Raw genomic sequence first — 27,512 nt, 5'->3', positions numbered from 1 at the left:
CACAAATGGTTAAAAAAAATTAGATCCTTCCTAGGACAAATTCCAAAATTCATTTTTTAATTCAAACTTTCCAAACTCCAAAATTAACAAATCCTCGTATATAGAAACGCAGCCAATTTCCAACTTTCGTTACATATTATATACCTTACACGATACCAACCTTCCTACGATTATTCTTCCCAGACCAGGGACCAACTGCGACGTTCCCTCGTTACCGTCAACAAGCTTCCCAACTTTCAACTTCCCCTGTACTCTCAAAACTACTCGAAACAATAACATTCGTCGTGGAAATTAGCACGTCTACACAAACCACCCTGCAATACCACAAGTGATCAATCGAGTGGATTCGAGACGACTCGTACATATATATATATATATATCGTGGATGTTCGATTCGTTCGTTGTGAATGAAAAGGGGAGGGAAGGGGAGAAGAGAGGAAGAAGGAACGGAAAAGGAGGAAGAAAAAGAGAAAAGAGAAAAAGGATGAGGAGCGGCACTCATGAGATGCGACGATAAAAAAGAGAAGAAACTAATGGCTGTGCAAGTGAACATTATGAGTGTAGTTACATTAGGTGTAGGTTTGTTACCTAGGGTCTAGGTTTAGCTGATCATAGGATAAGGAGCACGTTTTGTTTTTTTCAAACTCGGCTAGTGACAGCTGCCCGATATATTCGCCGCCCTTGTACATTACCGAAACTAATTAACAGGGGGAGGGAGGGGGGAGGGGGGGAGGGGGGAAGGGGAGAAGAAAAAAAGTACTATTATTATAATATCTCTTTATATATATTAATATATACAAAAGTATGGATATAATCATGGATATATATGTATATACAAACACGGTATATGTATATATCTATCTATCGTATATATGAATATAAATATGAATATATATAAATATAAATATATATATATATACATTTTGTTATTTTTCTCGGGGGATAATATATATATATATATGTATATATATATGTATATATATATATATATATATATATGTATGTATGTATGTATGTATATATATATATATATATATATATATATATATATATATATATATTGAAGAAGAAAAAAAAAAATTCTGTAATAATTGTAAATCGTGCGCGAGTACAGGGAATAATCGTGATTCCCGTACGCGCGTATTACTGAGCGTATTCTACTCGTCATTCGGGGGAAAAAGGAAAAAACGAGGATAAGGAAAAAAAGAAAAAAGTAAAGAAAAAGCGACGAAATAATAATAGGTAAATAAAATAGAAAGAAAAGAAAAAAGAAAAGGAAAACAAAAAGAGTGAAAAAGAGGGAGGGGAAAGAGAGAAATTCGAAACAATGAATATGAAAAAAAGAAGAGAGAAAGAAAGAAAGAAAGAAATCGGCGCGACTGTCAGACTGAAAGTTTTGTGATTTTGCATGGCATGTGTACATAGGATGAAACCGAGAAAAAGAGGAAATGAAGGAAAACAAAAGAGCCTCTATGTGTAGATTCAACGTGTAGGTGAGAAAGGTTTAAAAAGAAACAAAAAAAAAAAAAGAAAGAAAGAAAGGGGAAAAAAAAAAAGAAAAGTAACAAGGGAAAAGAAGAAGAATCGTTATACCGTTGCATTTTCGTGTGCGACGTAACCTAAAAAAAAAAAAGTGGTGGTGAGAATGAACCGGAAGGCGAGCAAGAGAGAACGAAAGATAACGAGCGTTTCGTTGTATGAGAGAGAGAGAGAGAGTGAGAGAAACGAGGACGAATATATACGTGTGCATGTCGAGATAAAAGAAGAAAAAAAAAAGAGATGAAGGAACCAAATCGACGCGAAATTCCTTTCCTTCAACCACCATTCTATAAACCTACTACCTGTGAAATAGAGAATCTAGAGAGAGAGAGAAATAGAGAGAGAGAGAGAGAGAGAGAGAGAATGTTTGCTATCACCCTTTCGTTCTTTTTCACTTTCGTTACGATCCGTGGAGCTCCTCCTCAGCATCATCTCGCTTCTTTCTCTTCCTTTTTACTTCCGTTCCTTCGTTTATACTTCGTTGCGACACTCTATCTATATATATATATGCACAGAGAGACAAAACAAAAGAAAAAACACACACATACATACACAATAATAATAATACAGAGAGAGAAAGAGAGAGAGTGAGAGAGTGAGAGAGAGAGAGAGAGAAGGTGAGGTCGGAAGAGAAGTGAATTGAATCTAGCTAGACCTAACCTCTAAGAGCTAGACCTAAGGGCGTGGTTATATATATGTATATCTGATCAGACGATGATAACTGTGCCACGGATTTGGAGCTTTCTGTGTCGCATCGTTGACCTGTGGCGATGTCGACTACGAGGATACGTTGATGACGGGGAAACGGGGTCAACCCTGCGCCGGATGATCATCCAGCTGTCTGTTTTTGTCGCTCCGTTTCACGTTGGCTCAACGTATTCTCGTGTTTGGCCGTGGTCGATGTTGGTCGTTCGGCTCGTGTGATCGATCGTGGCTCTGTGATGATCGTTTTTCGCCGTTTGCCGTTCGCGATTAATATCCTCGACCTGAGCAAGGTTGCTAGGTGCCAAGACTAAACGACACACGGCAATCTCGATACGATAAAGTCGACATTTGCGATTCCGAAAGAATTTGTTTGTCGCTTTTAACACGATTCAATAATTAATACGATACCGCAATCATTGTATACTTGTGGGAAATATGGAAGGCGTTGTTACGTTATCATTAGTGCTAGTGTATCATCGAGTCTAAAGATCGTGATTGAGGTTACATATATATATGTGTATAGGTCGACGAGAAGAAATAGTTTGCGACAATGGTGGCGCTAGTTTATTGTCGTTTTTGTATAAAAAGAAAAAAAATCGGACGAGTAATAATTGCGTATCAGTTATTTTCGGGTTACGTGTAACGCGTACAATATAGGCGCAGAATATCGACGAGAAGAATAGAAAAATGAGATAAGAGAAAAAGAAAAAAAAAGGGTAATGAAATATATATATTAAAAAAAAAAAAAAGGTATATATATATATATAAAGCAGAAAAAAAAAAAACGACAATGGGGAAATCGTGCACCGAATAGAACCGAGAATATTATATTGAGCAAGCGGGGAAGGGGGGGAGGAAAAAAAAAGAAATAAAAAAATAAAAAAATAAAATAATTAACCGCAGACCATGCCGATATAACGGAGGACATATAACGATCATAGGGCGTAATCGATTTTATTACCGAGAAAAACAAACTTGAGAATTAAAAAAAAAGAATTAAAAAAAAAAAAAACATTAATTAATAATAATAATGGGGGAAAAAAAAAAATGATTATTCTTACTACTTCTTATTGTTACTACGATTATATTCTTATTCTTATGGTTATTCTAACATTGCAAGTGTTATGTTACGATTGCAATTATTATATACACCTTTAATTATTATATAGTGTATAGATAATATATGGATGATGAGGATAAATGAAGCAAACATTAAAAAATTTGCAGAAAAAAAAAAAAAATCCAACAAAAAAACTATGGAGAATTAATCACATGTGCATTTAATGTATTTCATACTAATTTTTTGATTAAACATAATTGTGTGTTAACCGAGCCGTCTATCTTTCTTTTTTTTCTTCCAGATCATTGTTCTTCTCCCTGCCCGTTAACCTTCGTTCACACTGCTCGAGCAGTGAACTTGATAAAAATCGTTCGATCCTTCGATTCAATTCAATTTTAAAATGAAGGATACCAATAATGGACGCATAATAATAAATTATCAATAATAAAACGATATATTGGATATATAAAATTTCGAAGAATGAAATGCTAAAATAATATTTATTATTATTATTATTAAATCTATCCACGAAAAATTCCGATCTCCGTTTCGCTCGCGAACCACTTCCTTCCGATCCATCGACGATACGCACGATTCGATCCCAATAATCGTAACGATCGTCGATCGTCGTACGAAGGTTAACGCATCGCTGTGGGGACGAGTTTATGCAAATGCGATCATCGAGCGTCGAATCATCGCAATTTCCAGCTGTGCGATGAAACGCACTATCTGTTTATGGCAAGGGAATCTGTAAAACGGGGACAGTTTGAAAGCACACACAGGCATACACATACACACACGTACAGATCGATCGTCAATTTCAAGTAGGGGAGGGGGGGAGCGTCACGATATTGGCCTGTCTGTCGATACATCCGCCGCCCGGATCCGGCGCTAGGACGTATCGTACGGTTGGCGTTGGAAAAAAACCGGGCACGAGACGAGTTCGATAATTCGTCCGGTCAGAATCCACATCCCGCCGATCTCTGATCGCGTTGTTGATGACCGATTTCTCTCTTCGTCCCTTAAATCTTCCTCTCCCTTGTCCCTGCGATTTTCCAACGATCTCTGAGACACGAGATTTGTTCTGAATTCGAAGGGGGATTTTTAATGAAAAAGAGATGATTTTCTTTATCGTTAGGGTGAATGGATACGAGTGTTGTGGTGCAAGTGTTTCTTTTAAGAAGGATCAATTTTTAAGATTGTAGAATTGGGTAAGGAGGTTTGTGATTGTAATTTTTATGATTAATTTTCAAACAAGTTGAAAATGAATGATCTTTTTTTAACTTGTATATTAATATTTAGGATATTAAGAGTTTTCGATTTAGATTTAAAAAAAAAAAAAAAGAAATAGAAAAATATCCAGCCGGATAAACAAAATTTCTCCAGGAATATTGCCTCTAAAATATTCCAAAGGGGATTCTCGGCCAGAAAATCAAGATAAATCCTCGATGCCAGTTGTTTCCTTTCTCCCGGCAATTGATGTCACGCAACAAGTTCCTGGCGCGACTTAAAGGCGCCAAGGATGTCGAACTCGAGCAGACTGTGGAGAAAAACCGTTTCTCTTCCATTCCACACTGATACTTCCTATCTATCCTTTGATAACTAAAAATGCTTCCCCGCGGGGAGGAAAGATATTTTGATTCCATTTCTATAGAAATCGATAAGGGAAAATATTGTTAAGACCTTAGAAATATATTTCCATTCTCTTCGCGTAATTTTTCTCGTGCAATCGATACAACTGTCATCGTCCTTGTTACCATGTTTTCCTTATACAAAATTATATATATATATATATTTTTTCGTAATTCAATTTGAAACTCTTTATCGAAATATCTTTCGAGTTTTATATGTTCGTCAATCGCAGAGGAACACGCGAATCGAGAAGAAATTTTAAAATCCACCAGATAGATCAATAAAATGTATGCGAATGATTGAAGAATGAAAGGAAAGAAAAGAGATGGAAAAGAAAAGAAAAGAAGAGGGAGAGTATTAATCGATCCTACGGAATATATCCATACTTAATGAAGAGCCTGGTCAGATAGGGAGATAGTTTAATCGTAGGGCAAATATTTTCACGAATTATTATCTTCCATTTTCACGCGTTTTTTCTTTACCTTTCCATAGCAGCGACACTCCATCGATATATATATATAACACTTCGAAACGGAGAATTGCAGCTAATCAAAATCCCTTAGCTTCAAGCATAATCACCCCTCCTCCCCCATATGATCGAAAAATTATTTATTTCTCAAAAAATATTTGCGAGCCGTAAAGGAACAATAATAACAAAACAAAAAAAGAAAATAAAGTATAACTAAATCCATTTCCTTTCTCGAGTTAACACGCAGCCTTACACGCACACGTGCGCACGTTGGATCGTAGAATATTTATATATATATATACATACATATATATATATATATATAGTCACGCGAAATTCTTGGAAAAACTTGGAGATTTAAAAAAAAAGATCAAAGAAAGGGATAGACAAATATACATACATATATATACATTGAGAGAGAGAGAGAGAGAAAAGAATAGAGAGCCAGAAATAGAGAGATGACGCGGTGACGCATTTTCAGGCAGGCATTCGCTGACCCTGTGGTTTCTTTCGTTGTTGCAGAGCTGAAAAATTGGCGGATATCGCAAATATTTGAGAGACAGAGTAACAGCGACGAGAGGAGGCGGTGCTCGTTGTGCGGTAAGGTCGTGTCGAACGTGCGCAATCACTATTACGTTCATTTCCCGGGAAAGTACGCCTGCCCGCTCTGCCCTGCGGTTTACACGCGTAGCGACACCTTGCTCACGCACACGCGTACCAAGCACGCGCACGCGCAATAGCGCAAGCGCGAGCCGCCAACCGAGAACCGCCGATCTACCGCCACGATCCTTCCCGATCAATCGGAGGGCTGCCGTCCCTTTACACGGATGCCTATGCCACTTCCGCTTTCCGATTACGACAACGGTTACACGATGCCCGTATACACGTAGCGAGTGTTCTCGACAGAAAGAGAGAGAGAAAGGAAAGATGCAGCTGCTTTTTTTCACCGCCTGTCGAATCGAGGCTATTTGGATTATTATTTGGCTTTGCCTTTTTTTTTTTTTTTTTTTTTTTAGGAAAGGAAAGGCTTCTTTACGGTGGAGATTATTCGTGCAGTAAATGCGATGGATCGATGAGTAGGATTGTTGGTGAATCGAATTGAATTTCTGCGATTTTCCTGGGAAGGGAGAGTCTGATCAGCATTGTAAATATTGTAAATTTGTTATTAGTGGATAATCAGTCGTGTGTATCGATCGATTTGTGTCGCGAAAATTCGTATCTTGTGATACGATTTTTTTTTTCTTTTTCGTCACTATTGTAAAGTAGTTTTATTATGAAATTGATTAGCGATAATCGATATCAGTCACTGGTTTTTTATCCAATCAGTGGAAATTCAGAAAGAAGTTTAATTTGGATAATATACGTGTCTCTGTGATAAGATTCTCTGTATATTTTTTTGTTTCCTTTTGGCTGGCAAGGAGACAGAAAGGATCTGAGATAGAATCAATACATTTATGAATTGGTTTCCACTTCTTTTCTCACGGCTTGATCAACTTTTCCAAGCGATGTCCCTGATTTTGTTTTTGTCTAAGCAACCTCTAAAAATTTGCAAGTGTTTTTAACCAAATTAATTATAGATTTATATTCAATTTGTTATATATATATGTACAATATATTTAGATACACGTTAACATTAGCTCTAGTTTTTAAACAGTTTTAGATTAATGTATATTTCCTTTTTCCATTCAATATAAATATAAGTTTAATTTATTCGTTCTTTGTGATTAATACATGTAAATATCGAGGAGTAAGCCAATTTTATTTTCGCTCCGTTTTTTCCATCGAGTGTGGAGCAGCGGTGAAGTGAGGTATGAAGACAAAGGAAGCATTATCGAACGCGTAACGCGTCGTGCCTCAGACGTGGGGACATTCAATATTATACGAAGGGGCGATTTATTCGTCTAGATCGATGGCTCGGTACATGACACGATGAACATGGGAATTTCGTGATGGAACACCTCTCCCGTTGACTGACAAAGCTGTTTCATTACACCCCGTATATCTTATTGATTTTCCATCGCGAGAACCTGAATGTTTGCTACTTGAATTTAAATATCCTGTCAGATATACCGTCGCGACATTCTTTCTTCCTCCTTCTGTCCAATGCTTCCAGTTTGAAATAAATTCCATCATATTTTAAAAATTCTTCTATAATATCCACCTATCTTTCAGCTAAATTCGAAGAATTTCTAATTTCTTGGCTACTCTGCTCGATTTTTGTGCACGAATAGAAATTTGTCGGTGACTCATCGTGAAATTTCTAGATTATTGTATTATTTTCTTCTCTTTTTTTAATATATAAATTTTTTTGTCATAATGTATCATTTTTCATTCCAAGCCTGTCAATTTCAAGCCCCTAATTAGGGAGGGAAACTCGCAACCAGTGATTACGTAAACGTTTTGCATTAATTATCTTATTACGCCCTATTTTTGGTTTTCTGCCTCGCTCATTCCAGGGGACTTGCGGTTTCTACGCGTCGTCCACAGATTGCCTCGTGTCCACGGTAGAACCATAACGTGGCTCATTTTCCTCGTACAAGTCCTCGAGCTTCCTCGTTTTCTGCATTAAAGGGAATAAGGGAAACGAATATACAGATGCTCGGTATATATTTTCCTAAAAGATAAAACCAAAGTTTAAAGTTCGTAACGTCAACTTTACTTTATTAAATTATTAAAGAGGGCCGACGAATTTCTTAAGACTCTTCTCACAGGGAGAAGAGTATTTTAAATAACTTTGGAATTATCGGTTTGCTCTTAAATCTTGCACGGATTAAGCTTCTCTTAAGTTGCTCTTTGACGTTGTATAAATTTGAAATCGCTGTAACAATCGACGGTATGTTGGGAAAATTAATAATAATAGATTAGATAGAAATTTCGAAACGAAAAAAGATTTTCTATACGAATGATTTTACTATAGAAAAATTATGATTGAAATACTTTGATACACTTTTTGGCAAAAGCAGTTATAAAACATCGTATAAAATTTTTTAACGTGGCTCGTTTAGTATTTTAAGAAGATAAAAACGATAAAATTGACAATAAATGAGAGGTGTAAATTAAAAATGATAGGAATCAGGCCCTCTTCACCTCGGCAAGTTTGAATTAAAATTTGCATTTAATATGCAAATTCTTTTCGATGATGTGCAAGTAGGAATTAGATCGTAATTTCCTCTCGAAAATTTCTCTTCGATGTATTTAAAAATCAGATCAAAGAATGTTCTTTTTAGAAGAAATTTATTTTTCGTGACGATGTTTATTTATTTAATATACAGATTACAGATCATTTCATTCGATGTATTGTTTTAAAAATTATAAAACGTTGTCAATTATTAACAATCGTTACTGAAAATAAAATAAAATTAATATTAAATACGCTTGCCATTATTAAATAATTTCCTTAATTATAGAAAAATTATATATATATATAAAATGTAATTTAAAATTCTATTCTTAAATTTAATTAGAATAATTTTTGATGGAAGTTGGGGCAAGTTTCTTACGCGGAGAAGCCTCTGTGTTAATTTACTTCACGTCACAGGCTTATTAAACATTATTTAAAACGTTAGAGAATACAGGGATATAATTTTAGGAATATAAAATAATCTCAGACAACACGAAAGATTACAAAGGACTTAACGAATATGCAAGCCTTTAGGGAATACAAAGGATTTTCATTAAAAAAAAAAATATATATATATAAAATATTATACTCAGAATATTAAGCAACACTCTCAAAGACTCTTAACCCACTTTCACCGAACCATCTTAACCCCACCCTTCCTCCACGAAACAAAATTCATCAAGATTTGTAATCCTTGATAAAAACTCAACAATTTCGACTCAATCATACTTTTTCAATCTCTCAGGTTAGGCTGAAAATTCCAAATCGAAAATTTCTCGAGGGGGGAGGGATCCTCCCTCCCTATAATGGCGGCATTAATCTCGAGGCGATTCGCTTCGAACCGCCGTAAACCAGTGCCGGTGGAAAATTTGATAGCCACGCTTAAACGTTTTACGCGGCCCTAAAGTCGACCGACTCGAAAGCCCTCCGTGCACCAGTGCACACGGATTTCGTTCCGTCCCGTCGTTCGTTCGGCCATGGATCCTTTGATAACTCGCCCCTTCCCCCTCCTCCCCTCTCTTGAGTTTGAAACGTTATTACAAGGTGGAAACGGTGGACCAGACGGTGGGAGATCCATCCCCCCCACGCGCGGAGGATGGATATTGTCTGGCTCGCCGCGAGTTAAACGTTTCGCGGTATCGCGACAGCGGGGCTGTAAAACAGGGTGATTCCGATAATGGAAAATTTGATAAAGCTGGGGATATGCCGAGTTTTATGTCCTTGGTGGAGACGGTCCTTTGTGCCACGGATCTGCGCAGACGGCTGCTGGCAGAGATTGATTGTAACTTGGTTTTTGTGCGTTTCGTACGCCTGGTTCCTTGTCTTTTTTTTTCTTTTTTTGACGTTGTGTTTACGGGGGTTGGTTGACAAGTCTTTTAGGGAGAGTTTGTTGTGGCCGAGGGAGAAAAGTTTTCGTTATTCCTTCCTTGCTGACGTAAATTGTTTTTTTTTTTTACATTGTGATGGTAGGATTGAATTAAATGAATTAACGATATATAGAATATCACAAATATTTGTACAGATCACTTTATTAGTATTATATTTGAAAAGTGTCAGATTAAATAATTTTACAACAGACGTACGATCGCAGTCACGAATAAAAACTTGAAATTCTCGCGTGAAAAACGCGAGGGAAAAATTAAAAGTGTTGTCGTCGAAACTTGGTCAGGGAATAGGGGAAGGCATGCCGTTCAAGTCGCTTTTTGAATTATCCCGATATCTGAATCGGTTGCTGAGATATAAGGCTTCAAAGTTTTCGCGGCGGGGTATGGATTATGACCTACATTCTTTTCCTGGAAACAGGCGCCCTTCCAGGAATCGCGTACCACGTTTTTCCAGGAATCGCGTCTGCCCGCTTGTCTGCAGTTTCGGGTAGGTCAGTGAAACGAAGCGCGAGCGAGAAGTTCGAATGAGGGACAAGGAAGGAGATGGCGAACGATTAAAAAATTACCCTTTCTTTTACGCGATGATATCTCGGCAACCGGAAGTCGTATCGAGGTAAACGAAAAAGCGTTTTAAAGGGAAGGGTTCCGCGCTTCTAATCATCGTTCGTTCGTTTGCCGGAAGTTAATATCTTCGGAGTTACAACGGTTCAAAGTTTTCCTAATTTCAATACGATTAAATTCGGTTTAAGGTGAACGGTTTAAGAAATTAGTTTTTCTTTGTACGAAGATATCTCTGGAACCGGAAGTCGTATCGGGATAAATGAAAGGGCGTTTTAAAAAGAAAGAATCCTCGCCTCTGATGATCGTTTATTCATTGATCAGATGTCGCTATCTTGGAAGTTACAGTGGTTTAAAGTTTTCCTAATTTTAATAAAGTTTAATCGTTTTTTATTTCTGAAAAAATATTGCTTGTAATCATATCAGAAATACGTATCTTATTTATTTCAAGATTATAAATTGATTTTCAGAAGAGATTGGTGAATCAATATATGTATATATAGAATTTAAATTGAAGGAAGAAAGAAGAAGGATAATGGTATTTTTACTCGACAGAATGCAATTTATCTCAATTTTTGTAATTATTTACAATTTTTCTTACTTACGTTTAATTGAAATTTATTTTAAATCGATAAAGAGTTAAATCTATTTTATTAAATTTTCAATCCTTTCTCCCGGAGAAAAAAAGAAAGGTGGAAAATTTTTATTCTGCTTAACAAAATATGAATTTTGCCGAAGCCGAATGCAAGTGAAATTGTTTTTAGAACAATAGAAAAATATGAAATGAAACGAAATTGATGGTTCTTTGATGGATAGAAATATGTAAATGAATTTTCCTTTGTCTCCCCCCATGTTTTTAATCTTCAGAAGTTATAGTTTTATACAATACGTTATACAATTTTCTGATTGAAATCGCATTGAAAATATTTCAGTGTTGGCCTTCGGTACAAAGATATAAAGTGCGATTACACAGTTTTAATAATTAAATTTATAATTGTTGAAAAAGATTTAATTAAATCTTCATTTACCATGCGCAAAACTGAGCAAATAAGAGAAGTGGAACTATATTGTTTTACGTTGGAAATATGCGCGGAAAATGAAGTTTCATTAAATTCACGCAGTTTTTTCTTCTTTCCGTTATAATACTTATTTACTTTACTCTTCGGAAGTAGGCAACGAACAATGAAACGAAATCAAATCTTTTTAATATCTCAGATTATGTATCTCTATATATAATTTTTCTCATCTTCAAATTCTATCTCTCTCTCCGTTCTAAATCCCAATTGTTCTCATAATATTAATTTTCCATTGTTTCCAATTTTCGACATTTCAATTGTTTCCACTTTCAAATTTTCCATATCCCAAACTTTTGATCTTCCACGTCTTTCCAAATTTTTATCTTTTAAATTTCCAATCCTAATTTCTTCTTCTCTCGAACTCAAGTTTTTGTAAATAATCCACGTTTCCAATATTTTCCAAATTATAATTTTCCAATTTTTTTTTATAAATATAGAAGTGTAAATCGTGAATAAAATTCTAAAGATGTTAACAATGAAGTTTCAATGTTTCTTCGATTATTTTTCTCTTTGCTTGCCGTGAATCGAACCTGTTTACCATGAGTGAGATTTATTAATCGTGATAACCGTATGATTCGTGCAAATATTGATCCTTTCATGATCCACAATCCTGGTTCTTCCGGTTGTTTCAAGCTCCAGTTTCCGAAATATGTGTAAAAGAAAAAAAGAATTGACTGACAGGGAAAATTCGCGACTTTTGATTATCGATTGTAAATAAAATTGAGCAGAATTTAACAATTTATTTTTCAATTGTTTGACGATTAGAGAAGACTATTATGGAAAGATCGTAAAAGGATGAAGAAAATATCGATTTGAATAGAAATATGAAAGTTTTGAAATTGGAAAAATTAAATGTTTTGGTACATTTGGAAATAACGATACTTTTTCTTTAATGTTATAAAATTTTTATAAAATCGGAAGTTGGAAATTATTAAAAGATACATATAGATTAAAACGCGTTGGTTAAATTTTCAGAGGTTAATAAAAAATTACATGTAAAATAGAAGTATATAATTTGCAAAATCTTCCACGCGTAATGCGCCGCAATTTGCGATTCATAAACTTGTGAATTGTTAATTAATCGCGTACAAGGAAACAACGGGATAAAATTAATGTAATTTAAACATATATTTTTTTTTATTATTATAAATTGTGGAAATAAGATATATGCATCGAAATTTCATTTCATCGTCGAGGATTGATCAAATTCACGAAATTTCTCATGCGAAAGGATATCATGATTTTCGAATGAAAAAAATTAAAAAAAAAAAATAATCGAAAAATCCGATCAACATTTCTTCCCATAATGATTGAAACTACATCTCTGTTTTCCCTAGATTAATTAAATGAAGATAGAAGATGGATTTATAAAAATGTTTTAATAAATATTGTAATAATTTAAAAGTATAATATTCCAATAATAAAAAAATGAACTTGTGAAACTTCGATCATCGAACAAATTTTAGAATTTCGAAAGGATCATTCTGTGTTCTTCCCCTGTTCTTTATTTTCCTCTAAATGGAAAAAAAAAAAAAGAAATATACAAAAACGCGTTTCGATTGCGCGAGCCACGATTAAGAAACCGACTCGTTCGTTAAAACAAAAGCTTCCTTTAAGTAACGTTTTGATTTAACGAAATCCCAGGAAAAAGGGATCTCTTTTTAATAAAGTATCTGCATCTTTCGTGCTTCCCTTGACGATCAATCGATCTTGTAAATGGATAATTGTATCATAAATATCATATTTAACATGATCGAAGAAAGTTGAACTTTCGATTTGAAATAGAATGAACGTATGATAATGTAACATAGATAGAGTTTTTTTAGAGAAATAAAAGAATATCGTGTTTTATCAACGTTATTGATTAATGGAAACGTCAATAAAAAGAAAGATTAATTAAATATCATTAAGATTTAAATGATTGACATTAGAGCCAACTGGTTTCGCATTTTTCCTTGTTTTTTAATTACAACAGTAAACAGTGTTTCTTCAACAATAATTCTCGATCAATAATTCTTGTATTCAAGAAGAAACGGAATTGCATATATAAGTCATTTTTACAATAATATCACTTTATATACATTTTTATTATTTTATTTTTAAGCAGACATGGATCAAAGAATTTTTAGAAATTTCGAAAGTGATAAAATTTCGGCACATGGCTCGTCCATATCTTTATGATTACAACTGCAATTCTCCCCTCCCTCCCCTCTCTCCTTATATCATTCCTCCATACAAACTTCCATAAAATTTCTGCTTTAATATTCTCATCTGTGATGATGTCGTTTACCCTTCTGCTCGTACTTCTGCTCGTAAACTTTCGTCGATTAGCGACGTTTCCATTACGCCGTTTTAGAACCAGCCTCAGACACTCGTTTGAGCAAGAAAATCGAGGAGACGATCGCATTCTGCCATCCGATGTGCAGATTCCGTTGTAATGTTCATTATCACTGTTACTGTGAAATATGATAATATACTTTCAACTCTTGCATCGATGATGTTAAAAATCTATTTTTGATTAAGATCAATATGAAAAAGAAGCGAGCATTTTATTCTTATTTTGAAGTAAAATGGATGGATATCTGATTGAATTAGGAGGAGGAGAGAAATCTTGAAATATCTTGATTAATAAACTTAAAATTAGAACGTTTAAGCTGTATGTTGTTTATCATATATTTTAATAAATTTATTTCCTCTTTTAATTTCTTAAACAAACGAACGATTCTTCGTTTCGTTAATTCGTAAAATTCAAATATAGATAAAGAAAGATTGGCACATTTATGCATCGGTATCGTAACGATAAGGGTCGATGATACGAAAAATGTATCTACAAGAGAGGAAGAAAAATTTTTATTCATAAAGACGACTCGTGATATTGTAAACTTTCCCCTGGTGGAAAAAGTTTACAAGTTTGGTGGTTTAAAATAATCGAATCTAACTACGTTTAAGTGTACTTTTTAATACTTGGAGCGCATTGGAGCTGCGTGAGAGAAACTTTTTACGATGAGAAATTAAAGGACGCTTAGCGTTGCGACAAGGATCTTCCATTTTGAGAGTTTTGTACCAAGTAAGTTTAGGTTTTAAGCGAATTTATAAAAGGATTATGGAATTAACCCAAATTGTATAAATGTATACATATCCGCTGGTTTGACGAATATATAAAAAATATGGTTTATGGAATAAATAATTTTCACGAACACGTTGTTGTTGAACAAGTTGGTTTAACATGGAAATAAAAAAAGAAAAAGTAACCGCATTCATTGTTAATTAATTAAAAATTTATTATTATTTAGAATTCTTTCAAATGTATTTATTTATTTATTTGTATTCATTGCAGATCCATAAAATCCACACAATTTCTTGCCAAATTGCTACAATATTTCCAAAAATGTTTAACCCTCGCAAAATTTATATCCTGCTTAGAATATGTGAAACACTTTTACCAGAGTTTCGAAATAGCACACAAAATTTGAATCACATCTAATTGTATTATACATCAAAATTAAACTTGACTCGCAAAATCTAAGATTACCTTCTTACTAACAAACATTTTATGTTATTAGAAATTCCAAAAGAGAAGAAATTAGCGTTTAAAATCTGTATCACATCTTTATTGGGAAAGCATACGTAGAATTTCAAGTTGTATCACAGGTGCGCAAGCAATATAGGCAAGGATTAGCGATCAGTCTCAAATAGGATTATCTATGGCGCGTTGCTCGATAGATTGTGAGCAAACTTCTCCGTACACGATGTCGATAACCAGACAGCATAACCATCACGGTATAGTTCCTCGTGCAAGGATTATCAAAAGCGTAGCACCATCTTCGAGTAACACTGAGCAGAGGCATCCAATGAAATATTCAACCTACGTATATTCGATGCGCATGTGCACACCTTATCTCTTTGATCCTCGTCAAACAAACGGTCACAATTAACTAACTGTGATCTCTTTTTCCCTTCCTTTTGAGATTGCCAACCATGAGATTACCAAGAGAGATATTATGGAGTTTAGTATTTTAGTTTGGATCGATAAAATTTGCCGAATCATAGGATTGGAAGAGAATTGATTTTGTTTGAATTTAGATTTTTTTTTTATTCTTGGAAGAATAAGTTCCGTAATTAATTTGATCGAAAGTGGAGCTAAGCTATGAGGAACATGGTTAATTAAAGCTACTGCAGCAGGAGAGAAATATAAGGATTAAAATAGAGGTGATTTTATTTGTGGAAGCACTTTGATTTCTTTTCTATTTTGAGAAGATAATAAATTTGGATGTATCTTTGAATACTTTTTTTCTTTTTTACGAATTATTCAAAGTGGAACTTAGAAAAGAAAGATGGAAAATATAAAGAGAATAAGATCAACAACATAACCACTGTTAAATCACGCATTCACATCTCCCAGAAACACTCCAATAAGTTCCATAATATACATTAACATTAATCTCAAAGATCAAACCTCTCTTTCCAATTCACGAAAGATAAGAAAGAAAGAGAGAGAGAGAAAAAATTTCTCTGATTCCTTAAATCAGAACTTTCCAAAAAATTCCCTATCCCTTTCTAATCGATCTTTCTCCATAACGATCCTCACATCCTATCCACGCGAACACGAAAGAAGCGAAGAAGAGTGCGAAGAGGCGAGCGAGCAGCGGATTGATCGTCCACTTGTATCGAGGCGAAAAGGATTAATCGATGCATAAGGCATTGCGATAACGTAAGTTTTCCACCGATATATCGATCGCAATCATAACCCGGCCACGTCGTCGCATGGATTAGAGGTGTGAAGCGGAGCACGTTTCTCAGGTAATCCTTCGATCGAATATCGGCAAACGATATTCCCGCCATTTTTCTCTCTCATTCGTCCGTCGAAAGATTGACGAGGACATGGACGGCTGCGTGAAACGTGAGTATTCAGCCGGGCCACGTCTGCCGAACGCTTCGCCGTTTCCTGGTGAGATGATGATGCGAGAGGGATGATGACGCTCGTGCGCGCTGCGTGAATGAGAGTGTTGAACAGCATCCTTTGTTTGCTGCTTCCATGCACACCTGCCCGCTTTCACACATGTACACACGTGAAAAAAGGTAACGCGTCGTGCTTGCCATCCCTTATGCGTTACGTTGGATATATGTATTTTTCTTTTTTTTCTTTTTTTTTTTTTCCTCCACGGAAATGAATTTTTGCTCTCGTTCGCGGGGTCGAGTTTTAAATCTCGCGAAAGTAGGATTCGAGAATTTTTCGAACAAATTTAATATTCGTTTCTCAGAGAATTTATTTATTTATTCTTTCGTTCAGTTTCGAATATTGTGAATATATTATTTCGTAATTCTTTTATATATAAATCGTTCGTTTAAATTCGATATAATATTTGTTTTTTAATAATTGTTGCCTTTGAAGGGAAGAATTATTTAAATAAAATATTCATTCGTTCTCCAATTGTTCTATAAAATTCCTATTTCCTTTATTTTTTCACGCAGAACCGAAAAGTTGGCACCTCTTCGTTGCAACCTATTTCCTGTACTTTTCCAGCGTAATTTCGAGCGAGAGCTGAAAAGTTGGCAAAAGTTGGGATAATATAATAATACGAACAGAAATATACACATATATATAATCATCTTTGTAATCTCTAGATTGAATCTGTAGAATCTTTCTCAGATTCTACATTACACCTCACAACAAACGCAACAATGAAATTACGACGAAATCAAATCTTAATCTCCTTAATCCTACTCCTCCTCAGATCTATAATCGAACAAACTAAATTTACAAACACTTTACTTTGCCAACTTTCCACGCATCACCGTGTATTTATCTTTCAAAACAACTCTTAATTCCACATCGCCAACTTTTCAACGATCCCACTTTTCACGCCCACATAAATTTCCTTTCACAAATTTCCCGGCCGAGATGAGAAGAACCCGCAACAAGAAAATCGAAAGAAAGAAAAGAAAAGAAACCAGCACGAGAGATAAAGAAAAAAAAATCGCAATGAAGGCTTGTTGTTGGGTTTTCCAGGTACGATGCCCAGCGTGCCGGTCGGTCTGTCATATCACGAGATGTTCGCCGTGTCGCTCGGCTCGCCCGCCCTTTGGAGATGCCGTGCCTGTGGCAAACAGGTGACCAACCGTTGGCACCACTTCCACATACACACGGCCCAAAGGTCCCTGTGCCCCTATTGCCCGGCCACGTACAGCAGGATCGACACCCTCCGCTCCCACATACGCACCAAGCACAGGGAGATAGTGTTCGCCAAAGAGTCCTTCGTCAAGGGGTCGTTCGCGAAGGGGCCGCTGTAGAGGACGCTGATTGCCCCGCGAAGGAAGCGGCCACTCCCGCCACTTCCGCCCCCTCGTCTCTTCGACGACAGGCCTTCGATCGCGCCTTTCTTCGGATTCGGGCTACCCTGACCGTTGGCCGTGCGCCAACCAAACCCTGTCTTCGAGGAGGGGAACGCATAAAAGATCCGTTTCCTTCGACCGTGGTTCTTTTTTAATTAATAAAGCGTGCTTCTCGAGCGTGTTTCGTTAGGATTTTTCTTTTTTCATTTTGTTCTTGGAAATTTTTTCTTTTCTCGTTGCAACTCTTTTAAATCGGATTTAAATTGCTCGAGCGATTTTTCAAGCTCGAATCGAATGATAAAGAGTTCCTGTGACGATTTTTCACGATCATTAGAGGGGGGAGGGGGGGGATCATTGATAATGGATAGTTGGACGGTGGAGTTTCCTCGAGAGTTTTCGAAGAGACTTCGATCATGAAGTTTAGAGTCGATACGACTCTGTGTTATTGGATTTTTATTTATTTGCGGAAAGTTGGGCGATTCGAAGATTCCCTGGAATCGAGGAAAACGTTGGTATCTTTGAATGCGGCTATCGATTGCAACCAGTATTCGAATACGAAAATAGTTTTAGAGTTTGGTATATCCATCCGCTTATTATCATTATAACGAGATGAAGAAGATAAAATATTCTACGCATCTATAAAAGTTCAAATTCTTATTGATTGGAAAGAAATGGAATGAAATTCATTCTTCTCAATCATATAATTCGTTGTGGATATTTAATTTTCAAATATAGAAATAAAAATAGTATTAAAATTGTAGAAAATTTAAGCTTCATCTCGTCATCGTCTCTTATTCGTTATAATAATCTTTCTCGAAAACTTTGAAAAAAATTTCCAAGAACCAAGTTTTTAAAATCCTTTCACGAATCTCTTAAAAAAAATCTTAATCAAACGAATTCTAATTTCTTTTCTCTGAAGAAACATGGTCGAATATCGCGAGACAGACTTTTCGCTCTTAGACTTAGACAGGCTCGCGTTTGGGACAGTATTTAAAGAAAATCGTAGGAAGAAAGGCAATTTCGCGGGGCAATTTCGTGCAACGAATGGCCTCTAATATATATATATATGCATATATATATATCTCGCTTGAACGTTTTATCAGCTGAGCAATCACTCTTTGCCGTGATCGCGAGGAACCGAAGAGGAGAGCTTCGACGAAGAACGAAGAACGAAGAAGAAGAAGTCGTATCGAGGAAGTTGAATTGAATCAAGACGGGGGGAGGGAATTTTTGCGAGGACAATCGACGGAATATAGCGGAATGAACGATCTCGAACGATCTCCTCCTGGGTGTTACAAAAAAAAAAAAAAAAAAAGAAAGAAGAAAAGAAAAAACGGTGTTATCCGCAATTCTCTTCGAATGGTATCGATTGTGGCTGGTTCGCGTGTCGAAATCGATCGTACAAATCGGTAAACACCGAAAACACTCGCTAAGATCCGTGTAAATAGTAACGAAGTTTCTGTAGACTGTGTGCTATGCTCGTTTCGAGCTCGGATCGATCCGATACTATTATTCCATTCGATCCTCTCGAGTCTCCTCCTCCTCCACTTCTCTCTCATCGAATATTCCGATGGGAATTAGGAATTTCTTCTTGCGGTGTATACGTACATATATATATATTTGTATATCCGCTTCAGAAACTCTTTGTACGCGGTTATTTAAACCGATATGATAACCGGTGAAACGTGTCGATCTAGGGATGCGATCTAGCGATGGGTTTGAGTCGCTCGCGTCCACGATCAATTGATTTGAAAACAACGATTTCTCGAATCGATGCGATTATGTATGCATATCGTGTCGATATCGAGGAAGGAGAGAAGGAGAGAGAGAGAGAGAAAGAGAGGAAAGGAGACGAGCTTTGTAACTAAACGGTCTAATTATTATTTACGCAATGGAAGGCTGAAACGCGCGCTGTGATTATCCGAACACCGAAAACTCAAAAGGGTACTACGAATTATGATCGCGGTCCGTAAATCGCTGTAAACTTGTGTATCTTAAATGTTGTCCTTTTCGTTTTTTGGGTGGGGAAGGGAGGGGAGGGAGGGGAGGGGGGATAAGGGCTTCGCAGCCCGGTTCTACAATCAAAGCAAAGATGTTGACAGATATATTGATGAGCATCGGATTTTTCTCTTCTCGGATGTTTGTTAGGTAGTCGACAGTATTTGCGTACAGTGTGTGCGATTGTCCATGAGTAAAAATATGTGAGCTGTGTATATATATATATATATATATATATATATATACATATATATATATATATAAAATATTGGAGGGGATATGGCGTGCTCGAGGCATTTGGCATTTTAATATATCTTTCGACGTCCATTTTCGCGAAACAGGAAAAAAAAAAAAGAAAAGGATATTTTCGCGGAGGATTCGAAACTTTGGTCGAGGTCTCGAGTATATAATGTAAATCTTATCTCGTCGTCCCCTTCATCGATATCGTGTAATTACATTTCTCTTTGGACCAATAATCTTCGTCTATTAAAAAGTAATCGTTGTCGAGGCTCGTTAAAGTACCTAAAAACGAAGGAGGAAACAAAAAAAATATAAAAAGGGAAAAAAAAATATAAAAAAAAAAAATAATAATAATAATAATAATAATAATAAAATAATGATAAAAAGATTAGCACACACACACACACCAATTCTCTCGTGTGGGTTCCTAAGTTTAAAACGATCGAGTCGAAGCTCGAGTCAAGTCAGCGTGGAAATCTTATGTGATACCGTGTTTAAGAGCCGATAAAAAAATTAAGCTTTTACTTTTTTGCGTGTTTGCGTGTTGACGACGATGTGGGGAGGCAAGAGAAATTAGGAGGGGGGGGGGAGAATGAAACGGGGGAGGAAATGTCGTTGGTGTTTCAAGTGGTGTTCGAAACGGACGTGTCACGTGTGCCATTGTGTGTATACACGTAGTTCGCTCATTTTCAGAGATAGTATTGTGTAAAGGAGATCTTCAGAAATGTACAGTGATGCCCTGTGTTTAGTCTTCAAATTTAGGAGTAAGGAGGGGGTGATAAAATTTTAATAATTAAGTTGAGTAAATTGCACAACAGAGAAATGTACAAAGGTATAAGTACGTACAAGATAATTTTTAATCAACATTTTAATTTCGATTTTGAAGCAATTGGATTCGATTTAAATGATATTAGATTTTTTTTCCATTGGAAAATTTCAATCGATGAGCCACGAGTCTGTTCAAAATTTTAATAATGTAAACTTTTGACCGTTCAATTTGAAATTACGTTATTTCAGGCAATCAAGGCGGTACAAGTTTAATCGTACGAACAGTGGTAATAATTTTAGATATGTTAATAGATAATTTAAACAGCCTCGACTCGTGGTTTAATTTAGTCGAACAATGTATTAAAATTTTGTTCTTCACTTGCTTTTGAAACATTTTGATATATGTATATATATATTTCATAATTTTCCAATGTTAGTTCTTCCATTTTAATTATTTTCAATTCGCTTAGAAATTTAGAGGATAAAAATCACGATGAGAATCACGAGTTGAGATAAATTTGGAATGGGATAAAAATATATTCTAATAAAGCCCGTAAAGATATCGCGTGTATACGACCGGGAGAGAAAGAAATGAAGGATCGTAAAAAAAGGGAAAAAAAAGGTACGTGATAGGAGATACATAGAAATAGCATTTCTCGTACTCGTGCTATCTCGAGGGATGCACTCTTCAAATTCCTATGGATGCAAAGCGGTGTCGTTCACTTGTGACGACTGCTTATCTTTCGAATAATGAAATTAGAAATTTATCCATGACCAACGAATAAGATTACAAATTTATTCGTAATTAACGTAAATAATAATCACAAGGAATGTACAAGGAATGTAAAATCTCCCTACTTGAGGCAAATGTCGCCTGGTAATTCATCTTATGAGGTATTCGAAAAAGGGGAGGAAGCACGCAATGGTCAAAATAACGAATAGGATAATTGAAAAAAAGAGAAAAAGGTATCTTTTATAAAAAGCACGATGGCGATACGTGACTACTTCCGCATCGATATCCGCGGATTAAGCGTTCAAAGAGAGTTCCCCGTTCGATGACGCGGCCAGCTGACCGAGACCGTCCCATTCTCTGTTTTCACGATCGCTGTAAATAAAATATCGTCGATCGAGACAACCTGTCATCACGGTGACAAAAATAAAAAGCTTGTGACGCTTCGCTCGATCAGCGTGGACGCGCTCGTCGAGTGGAACTGCTGCACACGACCAAAATGGAAATATAGAGTATACACACATATACATACCACGGATATGGTACACTTCCATAGAGACAGAAAAGACGTATTCATCTCTTAGAGATACGTATACATACATGCTTACACATAAACATATATACATACATACATACATACACAACACGTTACCTATAACGCATAAATATAAATATGGAATTATATATAGGTAGATAGATAGATAGATAGATACGTGTACACATCCACGTGTCGACGGCCTGGCGCGAGTGAAATCGCACGGTTCGAGAAAAGACTGTTTGACTTCACCGGTTTTATCGACGGGTCCTCGATCGATAACCGAGGCGAGAGATGTCGAGAAGCAATCGCTATTTCGCCCAACCACTACCGGAAACGAGATAACTGGAGAGGGAGAGAGGCGTTTATTTGCATCAACTAGGTAAAGTCTGAACAATTTTCTATAATAGATAAATTACGTTTCTTTTTTTTTTTTTTGAGATTTTTTAGATCGATTCGATGATTTTCTTTTTTTTTATTATTATTATTATTGTTATCATGGAAATCTTTTTTTCGTTTCGTTTACTCTTTATTTTTAACGACTTACAATCAATACTCGAGTATTTAAGTACATAAATATAAGATAATAAACATGGATGCAAATTTGATTTAAAATTTGGTTGTTTAATGTAAAATTAATTTTTTAAATATTAATAGTTTATTAAATGATTTTCGCGTTTTTATATCTGGGATTTTGTAGTCCAGAATTTTTTTAGAATTTTATTAAGTAAAATTAAAAGTTGAATAATGTATAAGATATAGAAATTTGGATATTGATTTAAGATTAATGATTGTGTAGATTTTTTTCGAGTCAATTTTAATTATTAAGTTTTAATTTTATTTTAATTGATTTTAATATCGAAGTATATATTTAATTTGGAAAGTTTTTTTTACGTGTTTTTAGAATTTCACGATGAATATGACGATTTTTAATCAATTAATAATTATTTTTTAATATTAACTTAATTGTACATAATTTTGAATATTTTTGTATATATTTTTTGACTAGAAATTGACTAGGAATTGAATAATAATTTTAAATAGACGAGAATTCTATTTTACAGGAATGATTTTTTATATATAATAATTATTTATCAATTTTTTAAAATATTTAAAAAGGATTTCAAATTTTCAAATGAATTCAATATTTATTTTATTTATTTATAAACTCCTAAACGTTTCTAAAAATGATAGATCTCAAGTTGAAAAGCACAAATTATACATTTAAGCAAGACAAAAAAATTTTTAATACGTCTAATAGATCGCAAGAATAACATTTTTCAAAAATTAATGGGATATTTTTTGATATGAAAGTAATACATCGTGAACGGGAATGTATTATAACGAAAGAAGAATTATTTTTTTCAATCCACGCCCATTATTAAGAATTCTTCTTCTTCGCTATGACAAGTAATTTCTAAAGTTTAACTTCAGTTTTCCGCCAGATTAAACTTCGTAATTATTAGTATCGACACCTGAGTGGATCAGTTTTAGTTATCGAAAGTTGTAGTTGTTTTTGAGTTTAGAAATTGATGGATTGGTTCGACTTCGATCTCTCGTGGATCGATCTTCTGTTTCAAGATCTTCTCAATGTCTTTGTACCAACAATTTTTAATTAAAAAGTTAGATAGAAAATGATGGATGACATTTGCATTAGTATCCTTGTTCAGAAAGGAAACTGATTTTAAAAGATGAGTTCCCGCATGTTTTTCAATCAGAAGTTGATAAATTGGTTCGTGTTTGACTCCCCGGGAAATCGTTCTTGTTCAAAAGTCATCGTTTTATGACAATTTTATATCTTATTTCTTATCAAGCAAGGTAGTAAAGTAGTAATTTAAAGTTGAAATAAAAATAGTATTTTCGACTAACTTTATTTTACCACGTATACCAATTTTTATGCTATTTTTATATCTACGATATTTTATAGTGAATGGTTCCTAACAATAACCTTCGTACATTTTTATATCTCATTTTTTTTTTCTTTTTAGAATAATCGTTAGTGACACGAATATTTTTAAAGAATATAATAATATAATAACAATTTTCGATTATTATCTTTTCTCTTTTACAATTAATGAAAACAAATTTTGCTTTAAATAAATAACAAATTTTCTTTTTATATATATATCAGTTCTGAAATTCAGATAATATAATGAATTGAGAAACGTGTAGAAAATGAATATTAAGAAATACTAATATTCTTCGATAAGAACACGAAGAAATATGAAGGCAACGAGGGAGGGGATGGAAGAAGGGATTCTACTTTATTACGAATAATTCATCAGAGAAAAATTCATAAAGGTAATTTACCTTTATTCCTTCCAACAAGAGAGGTTACTTTGTCCCCTCGAATAAGGCAATTTTATTATTATCCCCTCCTTTATTTCTTCCCTTTTTTATTGCAATTTTTCCCGGTATTTGTTATTAACAGACTCTTATTAACAGAATCCAAGATGTTTCGCGGCGAGGAAATTCCTTTTATCCTTCGGAATGCCCCTTTGCCCCTTTATTCCGACTACTAAATTCATCTATCTTCATCTTCTATGAAACCTTTTGTTGTTCATTGCAGTGCCCACTCTTTTTAGGCCAAGTTTACAATAAAACTGTTATTCCTCTCATGAATAAAATTAACCGATAATTGTCGTTCTTTGAATAAAGTAAAAAAAAAAAAAAGAAGAAGAAGAAGAAGAAAAGAAAAGAAATTGAACAACGATGGCCCGACGAAAGGGGATGAAAAAAGGGGGTGAAAAGTTTGAATTTCGAGATCTTTAATTAAATTGAGAATTTTTCTTGATAGAACGTTGACAACTTTATTAAAACTTTATTTCGACGATTTTTTTTTCCCCTTCCCTCCCCTTTTATATAATACTCGTACCAACGTTGAATATATACTTCTTCAATGTTCGTGATGATCGGTTGTCGTTTCATTGTTTTTGAAATTATGAATGAAAAAATGAAAATATTTTTTTTTAATAATAAAAAACGATTTTGAAGAGGAATTTGTTGAAATTTTTGATGGATAAAAAGTTCGTTTAGAGCTCTATTTAAAGCGTGTTATCATTCTATTTCAATATAATATTTTTTCAAATTTTAATTTTCGCGCGAAAATATCATGTCTTTCAATTGGACAGATTAACAAATAATTTTATTCGAATATAAATTAATATACGAAATACGTAGATTTATGTTTCATATTTAAAAAAAAGAATTAATGCAATAATTCTAATTTTTTATATTTGATTTTATAAAAAAAAAATCTCACTCTTCTACGTATAATTTAACACATATCTAACAAATCATGCTTTCGTTAGAATGAAACGCAAATTCTAATCGTTAAAGATACGTGATAATAAATCTTAATTCCAAATCTTTGCGTATCAAGATATTTGTAGTACTTATAAAACACCTTTCATTATTGATTTCATCAGACACCACGTGCTTCTCAATATCAATTATGTATGCGTGTCACGCGAGCCACCTGTTAATACAAAAACATCTGACTCGATCTATTCGATTGTTGCAAAAAAAATTACTAGGTAAAAAAATATACAGGGTATATTTCGTAAAATTTTAATCCCATTTTGGAAGAAAATTTAAAAAGCATTGAGAAAAGGAGAAAAGGGATAGAAGAATTTTTAAAGTGAAAATAAAATAAATTTTTTGATAAATTGTTCAATTAATTAATCGATTAATGAACGCGTAAACTTTTAGATATATATATGTATAGAAGTGTAGAATTAAAAGTAAAATTAAATTTTGCAAAATAAAACAATGTTTCGTTATGTAATTATCGAAGAAATGGAAATGGAGATATACTTATAATTTTACATTTTGAATATCATTTTTCACTGAATTGACGGGTTTCCGTTATGTTTAACGAGATACCGACATTGATAATATTTTCACCATTTATTTTCATTATCGTTCACACCATCGTCGTTTCTTCCATCCATTTTCATTACATTTTCAATTTTCCACGCAACAGTGAAGTAATCACCGAGAACTCAACGCCTTGATTAACCTCTTGACGACGAGTGACGCGAGATCGAAATTCCAGATAGAATCAAAGGCAAATCCAATAACGTTCATATTAATATAACAACTTAACATTAATTATTACATCATTATTCTCATTCAAAAAGTTTAAAAATGTAAAATTCAAAATTACAAATTATATATAGTATTTATTTAAAGGTTATTTAAATTTATTTGCTTTGAAATTTTGTTTCAAAGTTCGAATTTCAAAATTCATTCGTTTGAGTTGGATTGGGTTGTCTTTCAAAGACAAGACTGAGATAAGATAAATTTTGTAAAGTTAAAAAAAAATAAAAAAAGAAAAATTACCAGAGACGATGTTTTTCAATTTTCGAGTTTACAATGAAAATATTTCTATTTATTTTCAATTTTCCCTTATTTTATTTGAAAGAACGTTGGCAAAGTTGGTACAATAACATTTCGCAATTTCCCCAATATTATTCCGCGTTTCAGCGGGCAGAATATTTCGCTGTGTTATTTCAATTTAAAATTTTTAGTTTTCCTAGTAGAGAGATTTAATAGCATTGACACCCTGCTATTTTGATTTTTGACTCGCGTCAGATTTCCATCGACGCGCCTTGCACATGACGGATGCTTTTAAAAATTCCCCATATCCATATATGTAACGCATTATAAAAACGTTTTCCATTGATGTCGATTCCTGTCGTTGTGGTTTTCGCGATATATTTCTACACACCCACACATGGTACACTTAACGTCGCACAGTAGAATATCAATAAATTTCGAACATACGTTTTCCTCTTTTTTTTTTCTTTGGAATTTATCAATTTAAAAATTTATTATATATTTTTAAAATTTTTAAAAAAATTTCCTTCGAGTGTAAATATTTATTATAGATATATTCAGCAAAAGTCTTCTACTTACTCATCAACTCTTTTTATCAACGAATATATTTATTTTTTCTAAAGACACGATTTTGATTCAATAATTAATAGATAATTCCTCAGAAAAAAAAGAAAAAATAATGAGTAATCGAATTAACCTTGTTAAATTTCAAATATGAGATCCACAAGTTCGTAATAATTCGATTAGATTATGTAATTGTAAATAACTGTAATTATTTCCTTTCGTGAAAACATTCTCTCCTCTTTTTAACACTCGATACAAAATTTTTTACAAATATTATCGAGCCTCCAATTATAAACATGCTTCGTAAATTTTTACAATTTTATTTCCAGTATTTAAAAAAAAAAAAAAAATAGAAACTTTACACTCCTTTTCCTCTAATTCTTTCATACGTGTTCATACGCAATATGCAGAAAGGGGTGAGCAATTTATTTTCGGAAAAATTATCTCGAAAAAAAAAA

The 27,512-nt window shown here is 34.2% G+C and overlaps 1 long non-coding RNA gene across 1 annotated transcript; it reads left to right on the top strand.

Moving 5' to 3' along the window:
- Positions 1-1,047: 1,047 nt before the first annotated feature.
- Positions 1,048-27,512, top strand: LOC113218980. The gene is made up of 3 exons (XR_003305294.1): positions 1,048-2,759; positions 21,185-21,188; positions 25,861-27,512. It is a non-coding gene; the product is annotated as an uncharacterized LOC113218980 (long non-coding RNA).

This window comes from Apis mellifera, linkage group LG9, assembly GCF_003254395.2.
Source record: "Apis mellifera strain DH4 linkage group LG9, Amel_HAv3.1, whole genome shotgun sequence".
In the NCBI taxonomy this organism is placed as follows: domain Eukaryota; kingdom Metazoa; phylum Arthropoda; class Insecta; order Hymenoptera; family Apidae; genus Apis; species Apis mellifera.
The sequence above is the reverse complement of the archived record's forward strand: the minus strand, read 5'-3'. Positions and strand labels throughout refer to the sequence as shown.